Source organism: Chionomys nivalis, chromosome 26 (assembly GCF_950005125.1).
Source record: "Chionomys nivalis chromosome 26, mChiNiv1.1, whole genome shotgun sequence".
Lineage (NCBI taxonomy): Eukaryota > Metazoa > Chordata > Mammalia > Rodentia > Cricetidae > Chionomys > Chionomys nivalis.
The window spans coordinates 20,604,469-20,616,659 of NC_080111.1; the positions used below are offsets into that span (position 1 = coordinate 20,604,469).

General features: G+C 38.2%; 1 protein-coding gene and 1 long non-coding RNA gene across 2 annotated transcripts in view; one reads left to right on the top strand and one right to left on the bottom strand.

Moving 5' to 3' along the window:
- The window catches only part of LOC130867032 (uncharacterized), a 41,838-nt gene extending 29,829 nt beyond the window's left edge, over positions 1–12,009 (bottom strand). Inside the window, exons 1-3 of the long non-coding RNA XR_009056401.1 lie at positions 11,902–12,009; positions 8,226–8,345; positions 4,210–4,345 (exon numbers count right to left, since the gene is read on the bottom strand). This is a non-coding gene — a long non-coding RNA (uncharacterized LOC130867032). The remainder of the gene's footprint in view (positions 1–4,209; positions 4,346–8,225; positions 8,346–11,901) is intronic.
- The window catches only part of Cd36 (CD36 molecule), a 196,621-nt gene continuing 187,598 nt past the window's right edge, over positions 3,169–12,191 (top strand). The window contains exon 1 of the mRNA XM_057758756.1: positions 3,169–3,274. The gene's annotated coding sequence lies outside the window, so the exon portion shown is untranslated. The remainder of the gene's footprint in view (positions 3,275–12,191) is intronic.

Below are 12,191 nucleotides of genomic sequence, written 5' to 3' on the forward strand. Positions count from 1 at the left end.
AAAATATTAAGCTTTGGGGAAATACGTAAGAGAACTTAATAGAAATTAATCTTAATAGTATAGATTTCCTTCAGGCTCCATTCCTAATAGTGAGCAAATAGGAACCAATTTCGTCTAAATCCAATACTTTACAAACATGTTACTCTAATCCTTAAATGTACACGTAATGTCGTCGTGAAACTCACAGCACGTGTATTTTGTACAATAACTAAATCTACTTAGTTAATATAGTCCTTCCTTACATGCTACCCGTGTGGAATAAAGGTGTTTAACTTCTCTTTTAACATTTTTCAAGGGGGAAATACTTTAAAGCCAGTTTTATGGCATACATTGAGAATGAGAAAGGAGAATTTCTGCGAGTTTGAGACAAACCTGGTTTACATCATGAGTTCCGGGCCAATGTGAGCTACAGTATGAGAAACTGTTTCCAAACTATGACCCTCCACACCAAGAAAAGAATTAAGTTTGGAGAGTGAGTCACAACGAAACCTTTGGCTTCATTTGATGTTTAGAAAAAGACAGTACACGTGGTAGATTTGAGAATGAATTAGGCAGAGAAATGTAAAGCAGAACAGTTGTCACCATTCTCTATCAGGAAGATGTTCCTTAAGAGTGACAGTTTTGAGTGACACCATCGATTCCATGCTAACAAGGAACTAAGGCTACAGATAATCCCAGGAAGAATTTACTGATGTATTTAGTTGTAAATTAGCCATCAAACGTCTTTCTGTGGCTAACACAGACAAGAAATATAAGCTAATGCAAGTTATAAAAGTCAGTCAGAAGACTGAGATATTAGGCTGATCAGTTTATAATTAATGTAGACCTCTGTATGATTTCTTTGGGACTTAATGCCTGCGGGAACCAGGCAGGACAGAAAACTCAGTCAACAATTTTATACGCAAAATCATGTTTTCTTAGTAATGTAAGAGTCATACTGAGTTATATTTGGGAATATGACATTCAAACTTCACATGGATGATTCTTTCTGCTATCATGCAAAAAGTGAGCCCTTGCAGTCATTACCACTTGGTTACCCCTTCCATCTTTCACCTATCATAACTCGGGTTGCACTTGGGGTGCTGTTACCAGAACTGCCCTTCCGGGTCCCAGGTCAGAGTCTTACAGAAGCTGTCAGGAGTTTGACAGGAACATGAAAGATGACAGAGACCCCTACTGGGGACTGCAGTCTGTCTTTTTGTGTTTGTTCAGTTATGAAGCTTTATACATATATACCAGGTGAGTTCCTGGTATCTGAGCTCTTCTTGCTGGGAAACATGGCTGTGCTTTTCCTAACTATGCCTAAACAATAATGACCCTATCCTATAGCCATACTGATGAATATCTTGCATATCACCATAGAACCTTCATGTAGCGATGGATGGAGATAGAGACAGAGACCCACACTGGAGCACCGGACTGAGCTCCCAAGGTCCTAACGAGAAGCAGAAGGAGGGAGAACGTGAGCAAGGAAGTCAGGACCACGAGGGGTGCACCCACCCACTGAGACAGTGGGGCCGATCTGTTGGGAGCTCACCAAGGCCAGCTGGACTGTGACTGAAAAAGCATGGGATAAAACCGGACTCTCTGAACATGGCGGACAATGAGAGCTGACGAGAGGCCAAGGACAATGGCATGGGGTTTTGATCCTACTTCATGTTCTGGCTTTGTGGGAGCCTAGACAGTTTGGATGTTCAACTTCCTAGATCTGGATGGAGGGGGGAGGACCTTGGACTTTCCACAGTGCAGGGAACCCTGACTGCTCCTCGGACTGGAGAGGGAGGAGAAGAGGAGTGGGGGGAGGGGGAGAGGAGTGGGAGGAGGGGGAGGGAAATGGGAGGCAGGGAGAAGGCGGAAAATTTTTTTTTCAATAAAAAAAAAGAAAGAAATATTTGTTTACAAAAAAAATAAGTAAATAAATTAATACAAATAATCGATCCTTGTCATTGTTCATGGGATGGCTAGTCTGATACAAGTAAACGGCAGGTAAAATTAACGTTTGATGTGTAATTATGATACAGTCAAAACTGTATAGGTTAGACACTTAGATAAACTCCTTTTTGGCAGTATCAATATTTATATATTTATAGTTTATTTTCTGTAGAATGGGCTTATAACTATGAGGTTGATTGGAAAGGCTCATTTGGGATAAGGAAACAAAATGGTGCTATTTGTTACTTTCCCATAAAAGATGGAACTCTATGCCCTGTCTTTCCCATAGTATCTTCCTCGACCTTGCTAGAATAGTTAGTAAATGAGAATACCTAGCATCTGAAAAGAAACAGAACATTGTACTACCTGACTTCGTTGGTCTTTCCTGACCTCTCTGTTTAACTAGAGAGAAATTCTTAATGAATGGATTTTCTAATAAACTGGTGATGTGTGGGTAAAAACATGCCACTATATTATCAGAGTTTGACTTTAATCACAGGATTCATTCAGATTGAGGGCCATGCTTGATTAATGTACCTACCAACAGTATTAAGCAAAACTCACTTTAAATCACTGCAGGAAACCACCAAGAGATTTTAAATAACAGTAATTCAAACCTAAACACCGCAGTAATGTGTGGTACAATCTGACTCATTAATTAAGTTAAACAAGAATGACCAAACTATAAGTAGAATTAAGAGAAAGCATACTAAGAAAGCTTACCACACAGGCATTCTCGTTTTAGGGACTGATAGGTAGTATGAAATAAGTTCCACTAGTGACTGGAGCAAAACCCTGTTTGTTGATTAAACCATGGTGAACTCCTGTTTTACTCTCGATCAGGTAAAAACAAAGCAAAACAACAACAACAAAAACACCCAAGACTATCTCTAAGAGCAAATGAGAATCATGAGAAGCAAACCTACCAGTAATCCTGGGTCATTCTGAATGTCTGTGTTTTATAAGCTCAGCAACTATTTCTTACGGGACATAGAAAGGTTTCAGCAGGAAGAGGATTAAGGGTTTTATTTACCAAAACTGAGGCACAAAATGAGGGTGATTTTTCACATTAGCTTTTGTTTCATTTGGCTCAGGTGTCAGCGTCCTATATTTATCTCCTCTTCGGCCTGTGTCTAAAGTGCTGGAATGCTTGCGATGTCAGTGGCTGTCAGATGTCAGGACAGCCTGGAGGACAAATGAATGGTTGAGACCCTGGGTCCTCCCAGAGTTCTCAGCTGCTGGGCTGTGGGTCTGGTATGTTTACTTTCTGTGCCTCCTTCAACGGTTTCCCTGAAGCAAATCTTAAAATGCTCTGACGGCAAGCAAGCTCTTCTAGAAGCTGGTGAGCAGAATTATTTTTATTTAGGAGTGTAACTGTCTGTGTCTTTGTAGTTGATGAGCTGTTATCTATGAAACAATAACGTGAACTCTCTGAGAAAGTATATGCTATCTGAAATAATAATTTAGTATGTAACGCTCTATTAAGAAACTTATTTGCCTGCAACTAAGAAGATAAAGACAATTTAATTTTGAACCCTTAAATTTTAAATTAACAAATCTCCCAATTTATTCTATAAGACTTCCCCTTTAGAATTTCATATCTCAGTTTTTGGTTATATGAGGAAGCAAAGTTCTTACCAAATTTCAGTTGAAATATTTATTCCTGTATATTTTCAAAATTTACTTCTCACGCCTAAATCTTATTTCATACCACAGTGAAATATGTTTATGTTTTAGGCCTTTTTGGATATGATCTTTTGATCCTATTACTCTAAAACAATGAATTAGAGTTTTTTGCTTAAAGGTCACAAAAATTGTTTTTAAAACACAGAGTGGAAACTGAAGGAGCTTTGTTTAGATGCTCTGAAATGTTTTCTGGCTTCCAGTCACCACGAACGTAATGTACAAAAGTAGTGGAAAGCTTCACACTCTTAGCTCGGGAAAACTAGAAGACTAGGAAAGAAGTGTTTCTACACATGAAAGTACAAATCACTATGATCACTTAACATTGACCAGTGTTCCCCAGATATGTTCTTCGTGGGTCAGTGGAAGATTTGATTGCACAGCAGATACTTTTCTAACGGTGTGTTTTATATAGAGAAATGCAAATAATTCTAGAGTAGCAATTTTTCATAACGTAAAACTAACCGGGTGCTTAATTGGTTAAATATCGGCGAATTCTGACATGGTAATTGATTCTGACTGTGCGTCTTTACTGGGAAACGTCACTCTTGCTGACTTTTGTCCTGGAGAATGGATGTTTGGGATGAGGCTTACTTCTGTGTAAGGAAGTCCGGCTGATTCTTACAAAGGTGTAGATGTCTTTATCCCTCTCTGGGAGAGAACTCCAAAATACGAAGGACTCTGGATCAAATGAAGACAAACAGACCACCTGCTTTCTTCTCAGGTATACCTAAAGAATAAGAGTGGATTTGGGGATCAGCGAGACTTCTATGAGCCTGAGAGGAGGAAGGAGAAAAAGCTCCAAATGATGTACTTCATAAGCACTAATTATGTGAAATTGGATCCACACATAAAGGGCAAGGACAACTTTGCAATGGAATGGTGTGAGTGTTTAGGAAAGAGGTCAGTGCTTGAGGAGAGGAAAATAATTTCACCTCGGAAAAAGCAAAATGACGAGCTCTAGGACTCAGAAGACGGTTGTTAGAGGGGAAAGGTGTCTCAAGGGCTGTAAAATTAGTTCCAAAGGTAAGTGTAGGGTCACCCCGGGAGTGACAGAAAAAAAAATGCCATCAGAGGATCCATGTAACCGTGCTTCCCTGCGCTTCTTGAGCCAATTCTTCTTTATGAGGACTACTTAGAAATTTAATCAGACATTCTTAGTATTGGAAGATTTACCTTCACAGTTATTTCTGTCGGCTTAGAAAAGTTACAATAGTTACAGTTAACAATTCTTGAAAATTGAGGGCCTTCACGGGTCTGCACCAGATCCTTCGTGTATATATTGCGGCTTCTACAACTTCCAGTTTAGTGTTTTTACGAGGTTCATGCGTATGTGAATGACTGAACCTGCTTCCCGTGCCTTCTCTTTTCACCTCTCTGTCTGCTTTTTGTTTCCAATTTTGATGTGTTACTTTTTGTTTTATCTTTATACTGTAATAAATTAATTATATTTTAATTATCATTCCTAAGTATCGCGTTTGTTTCCTAATGAGCATGAGAAAGAGATTAAATCTCATTGGGAGAGGAAGTAGGGAAGAATAGGGAGAAGTAGAAGGAGTGGAAACTAAAATCAGGATTCATTACGGGAGAAAAAAATCTATTTCCAAAAAAGGAAAAGTGTTAAGAAAAAAGAATTCCTGTAAATTGAAATAGGAAAAGATGTTTGTGGGTTCCTGTGTTTTCATGTTGAAGACTGTTGGGAGAGAAGCTGTAGTGTGCATTAGCTTTTACACCTGGGTCCTAAAGAGTGTTTAGTCCTTGAGATCGTTCCTGCAAGCAGTCTGTGAAAACAGGAAATAGGCACAAATAGTTCGCAGGGAACATAGAAGGAATTATAAGTTCAGGAAACAGTTCTACTATTTCAATTCTTTTGTGCAGAACAGAGCATGGGACACTGAAAGCATGTGTGAAGGACTAGCAGTCTGCTAGAGATTGTTGACATCTTTGCTTGTTTGGAGACAGAATCTCAAATATCCAAGCATGGCCTTAAACTCACTGGGTAGGTAGGGTAGGGTGACTTGAATTTATGATCCTCTTCTTTGTCTCCCAACTGCTGGAATTACAGGTATGGGCTTGTAAGCCCCTTTACATGGTCCTGATGATCAAACCCAGGACTTCATGCATGAATGCCACATAATTAGTCTACCAAGTGGTCCTCAGCCCCAGTAATCTTTTAAGGAGAAGAACAGGGTAAATTCTATTTTATGTCTTTTACAAAATGGACAATGTACAAAAAAATATAGCAGTTTTACTTAGGTGCTTTGTAATTCTCTACTAAATAGTTGAAGATGTTTTGTGATGTACCCAGAGACCTTTGACACAGAAGCACTGGTATACAAAAGAAGAAATGGCAGGAAATTGCCAGGATGATGGAAGAGGCATATGAGACCACTTGGCTGCATTCACCAAAGGCCAAGGCATGATCTACTAGGAAGAGACTGCTTGGCCATTCAGTGCTTTTAAGGTTTAAACATGGACTAAGGACAACTATCATCACTGTTTCTGTCCTTGATAAGTCTTTCCTTCAAATGTGTCAAGTATAAATTTTACAGTCCTGTCAGATTTTTGTAGCAAGTTCAAAAAGGTATCAGGACACAGTGGACAAGTTGTTCTTTGCACTTTCATCATGAGACTCGGGCAGGAGGATCACTATTACAGGGTGCATCCTGGACTAAACAGTGAAACTGTCTGAAAGAAAGAAATAAAGCAACCATCACCACAAAATCGACTCTTAATTATCTTGTCATGTTTAAGATGTGATTTAACTTACGTCATTCAATTTGATTGCAATTCACTTAGAGATCAGTTTTGTCCTTGGGGAAAAGTTAGTTCCACGCTGTATGGAATGTAGTCAATGCCATCCCAAGGTGCACTTGCTTCATCTCATCAGGAAAGTTGAGAAATGATGTAATAAAAGCAGCTTATTTGGTTCAGTAGCTCCATGGTGTTGAACCACAAGCACTAAATGAATAAAACTGTCGTTTTATTCATTTATTCATTTTATTATGTGAGATGATGAGGGAAACAAAAAACAGCAATACTTGTTGGGATAATTGTTTTTTAGATTCACCCATTCATGAATGAGAACTAGCTAGGTGTCTATTTTAGACAGCAGAGACCACAATTAGACTATGTTGGCCCCTTATAAGGAAGCAGTATCTTTTTAGAAGTTCTCAGTTTTGTTCCTATAGAATGAAATCTTCTGATAATTAATAAATAAAACTAAAACATTCATAATGAATACTTAGGAAGCATTTGCAGGGATTTCTCCTATGGCTCCCATAGACAGTGGAGCAGTGTGCTGAAGTTAAAAATGATCAAACAGGCAATCATGATAATTAGGAAATTAATAAAAGAAGGGGAGGAGGCAGAGTTGCTTGCTTTCTTGCCTGTTCAGATGTATTCCTTATCCTTACCATGATAGTCAATTTCGTAGAGCAAGATTGCTTTGTGCTTCAGAATTGCATTGTCACACACACAAGAATGTGTAGTATTGCTGAGTTGGCTGGAATAAAAGGCCCATAAAGGCAAGGTCCTTTGAAGTCTCACTTGTAAGAATGAGCAGTGTTTCAGTGGCAAGTGCCTTTTAAATGGATTCCTAATTATTTAAAAAGTATCATAGCTTAAAGTTTTTTATCTCAGATGTCCACTAAGGACTATGACCGCAAAGTAATCATTTGAATAATTTAATAATTATCTTCTTTCACCTCTTGTTTCACAATAACCTGAGAAATATCCATGCATGTGATCTATAAAGCACAGAGATTTGTGAAATATTTTGAATAAAATATGGGCTTAGATGTTGTTAAAGATTTTTTACCACCTATGTCAGTACCCTTATCCACCATTTTTTCCTAATTTTGTTGTTTCTTTTGTTGACGTTTATCCATCTGCTTTCAGTTTTGCTTCTCAAAATAAAACAGATTATCCACTCAAAAAATGAGTTCTAAGATAGATGAGAAGTTTGCTCTACATTTTTTTGTGGTTCTTAATGAAAAGCTAGTTATTGAAATTCTTCAGTGACTGAGTCCACAAAGCTCATTCATTTTACCCAGGAATGATGTCTGACTTTTTTTTCCCATTTGCAATCAAGACATAGACAGTCTTCCGTGTTCGGTTCCTTAGACTCCTTTTACTACATGCACCTTCCTTAGGATAAAATCAATGGAAACACTGAACACTTTATTTCCCATTGTTTGTCTAAAGATCTTCTTGAAGAGTTATTAAATTTACTCCTGCCTCATCGTGATTTTTTCATGCTTTTATTTTATGAATGACCACAATTCATACAGTCAATACTCTTTCAGGCATGACCACATTTTCCTCAATGTAGTGGCTGTTCCTGACTAATCAAAGAGCTCCAGCTAGCACCTATTTATTTCCTTTCTTGGTTTTGTGTCACTCTATTGGAAGAGAAGGGGAAGTTTACCCTTCTGTCTTCTCTGCCTCTGTATGTGGCAACCTTGCCCTGTAGTCTATGACAGTGTAGTGCAAAATATTCTGTTTTACCAACAAACACCAGGAAATATAAGTACAAACAAGGGAAAAGAAAATCTTTGCCTTGGAAGACAAACAACACAAAAAGTAGTTTACCACAAGTATCCCATTACCTTCTCCAGGCCATTAATATTCCTCTTGAGTGTCCAGGATGACATTTTGCATTCTTCTCAATTCTGCCACACACAGCGTCTGTACATAGTAACAGGGAGAGCATTTCTGAAGGTGAAGTTCTGTAGAGTAAACAAAAGCAACTGAATCTAAATGAATGCTTTTTCATTCAAAGAGAAGAATGCTTAGTGTTCATTTTCCAGGGCACAGCAATGAATCTGAGTTTGTTTCCTGATATTTTGATAGAAATCTACTTTTGGCTATTCCCTTAATGTTCATAATTTATTTTACTACAAAGTCATCAGATATTAGAAGTGGAGGTGTTTCTTCAAAGAATTTTAAATCAAAATCTACTGACCTATGCAAAGGACTCAGACTAATACACATTCAAAATGCTTGTACAGATTTGGTGAGGAGAGAGTGCCATTCCCTTTCCAATTTTCAGATTTTCTGGGTCTACCCCTTTTAACCTATTATATTCTAAGGGACTTTATCCAAGTTCATTGTTTGATCTACATCTTGTAGCTATAATCTAAAGTTGGACTCATGTATCTCTGTGTCTAGTGCTCGAATTAGAGTTGCTCATACTCCACACATTGACTTAAAGCTATCTAAACTTTTTCAACATGCATGCTTGCCTCTCTGCTATTTCATAGTGACCATGGTTTCATTAACAAACATGAGAAATGCTCCTCCCAAAATTTTTGTGACTTATTTTATTTAAATCTGTCCTAAGTTTTAGTAAAATATCTGCATACAAATTTTATTCTTTAAATTCTTTTATTATAAATAAATAGGTAAAATATGCTTACTTGCCCATATTAGATAACCCCATAAGACTCTGCTAACCATTTTGAAATGATTCATATTGAATGGAAATCATTATGAATTATTAGTTAAGGTATCTTTTTTTTTTTTTAATTCCCATCTCATATATGTTTAAGCTGAGATCTTCCAAAGTCCCAGGTCTGTGATTTGGGGCATATAGTAAAATCTGTACTGTCTCCTTTTTTTTTTTTTTTTTTGCAGTAAAATATGGGCAATAAACGTCTATCTTTCACAAGGTAGTTCTAGAAAATTAATAAGTAAACTGACATATGTAATATGCTTATGCCAGTGACTTTCATGTGATAAGAGATTTTAATGTCATAAATACAAAATTTTACACTGATTAAAAAGTACTATGTATTATTACTGTTTTAAATGACTAAACAGAGTAATTAAGTGACTGACCCAGGATTCTGCAGCTAGAAAAGATGTGTTCATTTTAAACTCAGACTGGACTAACCTGTCTCCCAACTTTTTCTCTCTCTTTCTGTCAGAGATACCTTCTCTTATCTTGTTAGTCAGTCCCAAATCCTGGGGCTCATTCTTGATAATGACCTACCATGACCCAGTTGTCTCTTTCACTGTCTTAGTGTCCCCTGACCTACCCATATTTCTGAAATCTTTCGCATTGTTTCTTCCCATACCCTCTGGCTAAGTGAGCTATGCATTTCCTTCCTAGATCCTTTAGCAGCTTCCTCTGCACGTGCCTGCAGCTGTTTCCCCTCAATGGCTGCTCTCTCCTTCAACTTAAACATAAGAACATGAATACCCATTTACTGAAAGGAATTTGCTGTGTTGTATGCTAGTGAAAGGCTTAAGACACCTTTTATGCCTACTTTCTTAGTTTTTTATACCTCGAAAACTCATACAACATACGAAAACCTTACCGAAAACCTGTTTCTCCGGTTATTTAGTCTTCCAGTGTATGTTTTATTATGCATCTATCTGAAAATTATTTTTGCCTCCTACCGAACTTCACTCCATCCTGTACCTGGGCTTGCTTTCCACAGCCCTCAAGTACATTCTGTATTCCTCCACCAACCGTGCACAATCAATCCCTCCTTTCTCTTCCTCTGGCACTCATTCTCGGCACTGGAGAGTAGCTGTCACATTCTAGTACAACAGGGGTTTAAGACTTTGCCCTCCTGCTTACCTATGGCCTGTTTGAGGAGGATACCCATGTTGCAGTTAGTTGTTACAATTTAAGAGTCCACAGTCACCTGAGTGCAATTTCCCATTTCTGCAATCCCGGCCCTGGAAAGGCTGAGACAGGCAGATCGCCATGTCGTTTCAGCATAAACTACAGAATGAGACGGTATCTTGTAAAAAATAGTCCAGGGGCTGAAGAGACGAATCACTGGTTTGGAGTATTTGTTGGTCTTCCAGAGCACCTGGGTTTAATTGTCAGTATCTACATGTTGGTTCACAGCTTCCTGTTGCTCCAATTTCAGGGGATACGATGTCCTTTTTTGGTCTGTGGGGGCACCATGCATGCACATAGTAAACTGATACATATAGGCAAACCCCTCCCACTCATAAAATACTAAGTAAGTAAGCAGAATTAAAAAAAAATAAAAAGTGAAGTATAGGGTATGAAAGTAAGTGCACCTATATGTTGTATATATTGCCAATTTAAACAAAAAATAATTTGAATGGAATACAAAAGCCTCAGAACCATAAAATAAAAATAAGATCAAAAAGGTTCAAAAAGGAATTTGCCTGTGTGCTTGGTGTTAATCTGCAGGGAGAGTAAAAGAAGGGAGACATATCAGAATTTGTTTTTGGTTGCAGGCATGACTGGCCAACGGGTGCTTGCTATGTAGGCAAAGGGTTGAGGGCAAGATAAGATTAAGGAAGGACATGCACCAGACAGGGAGAGCCATGCTCAGAGTCTGAGTGAGCTTTAAGTGCTTCGTAAAATTAAAGATCAACAAACAAGCATAGGAAATCAGGCAGTGAGAATACACAGCTTGGTTTAACAGATTAAACCAGGCTAGGCTTAATTGTCAGACATCAGTGAAGATTAGAGTGCTGAACTTGGCATTTTGATGCCTGCTTTAAAAAGTTCACTATATTTATATTGTTGTAATAACACTTGTTATTATTATTCTTACTTATTTTGAGTTCCATTGTAAGAATTTTATGCATGGTTCTTAGTAATAGTCTGTTATTGGTGTTAATCTTAAAGACACTTTGATTCCAATTTATTAAAGTAAGCTTTGTGTCTACTGTACACATGCAGAAGTTTTTGGGAGAGAGAATCCTAACAATGAGCTATATTTGCGAGCCAATGTGAGAAGACAGAGCTGTGGTCTGATTCACAGAAGCACTGCTTCTTCCTTGTACTGCAAGTTGAAAGAGGACCCAACAGAACTATTTACCGAAAAAGAAACAAGGAAATAAAAGAAGGCTTCCTTTTGGGCACAGATGTGCCTATTGGTACTTCATCCTGAGATGTCTAAATTTCGCTTTGCTTTGGGAACTCTTGACAACCCAGAAAGATGAGGGAGAAGTCTTTGGAAAGTATCCAGAATCTGACTGCTTTGATGACAGGGATGACCAATATTAGTATCCTCCACAAGGAATCATGTCTCTTACTAGTTCAGTCTAATCTTGTTTAACACTGAGCACTCCAAAATGTCTCCCTAACACATTGACTATTCCAGACTCAGGGCACAAAGTGAGTAGATATATTTCATTAGTGTTTCCTCACACAAGATGTGTAGATTCAAACACATTAATAATAAATGAATATTTAGCAATTCTTTAATATCACATTAATAAAAGAAGTCAAAAGACTTTCCCTTTATGTTATTTACCCAAAAGCAAGGCCAAATATGTTATTCTTACCTTTTTTTTCCGACGAGGGAGTCCTTTAATAGATCGCACAGACAAGAGTCACAAAGGCCAGTGCCCTGCTTGCAGGCCCAGGCACCTTGCAGATGCAATGGCCTCCCCTACCTGGGTGTGGGCTGCAGGGTGGAGATGAGGCGGTTTAAAAAACACAGCTGTACTAATTCTTCACTTCCACAGAAAAGAGGAACTTGGGGGAACAGCTCACTGGAGAATTTACTCAGAGCTGAGTCTGAAAGCCCACCCCTAAAGGGGCTGAACCTCTGACCTCCCCCTGAGCTGTCTGC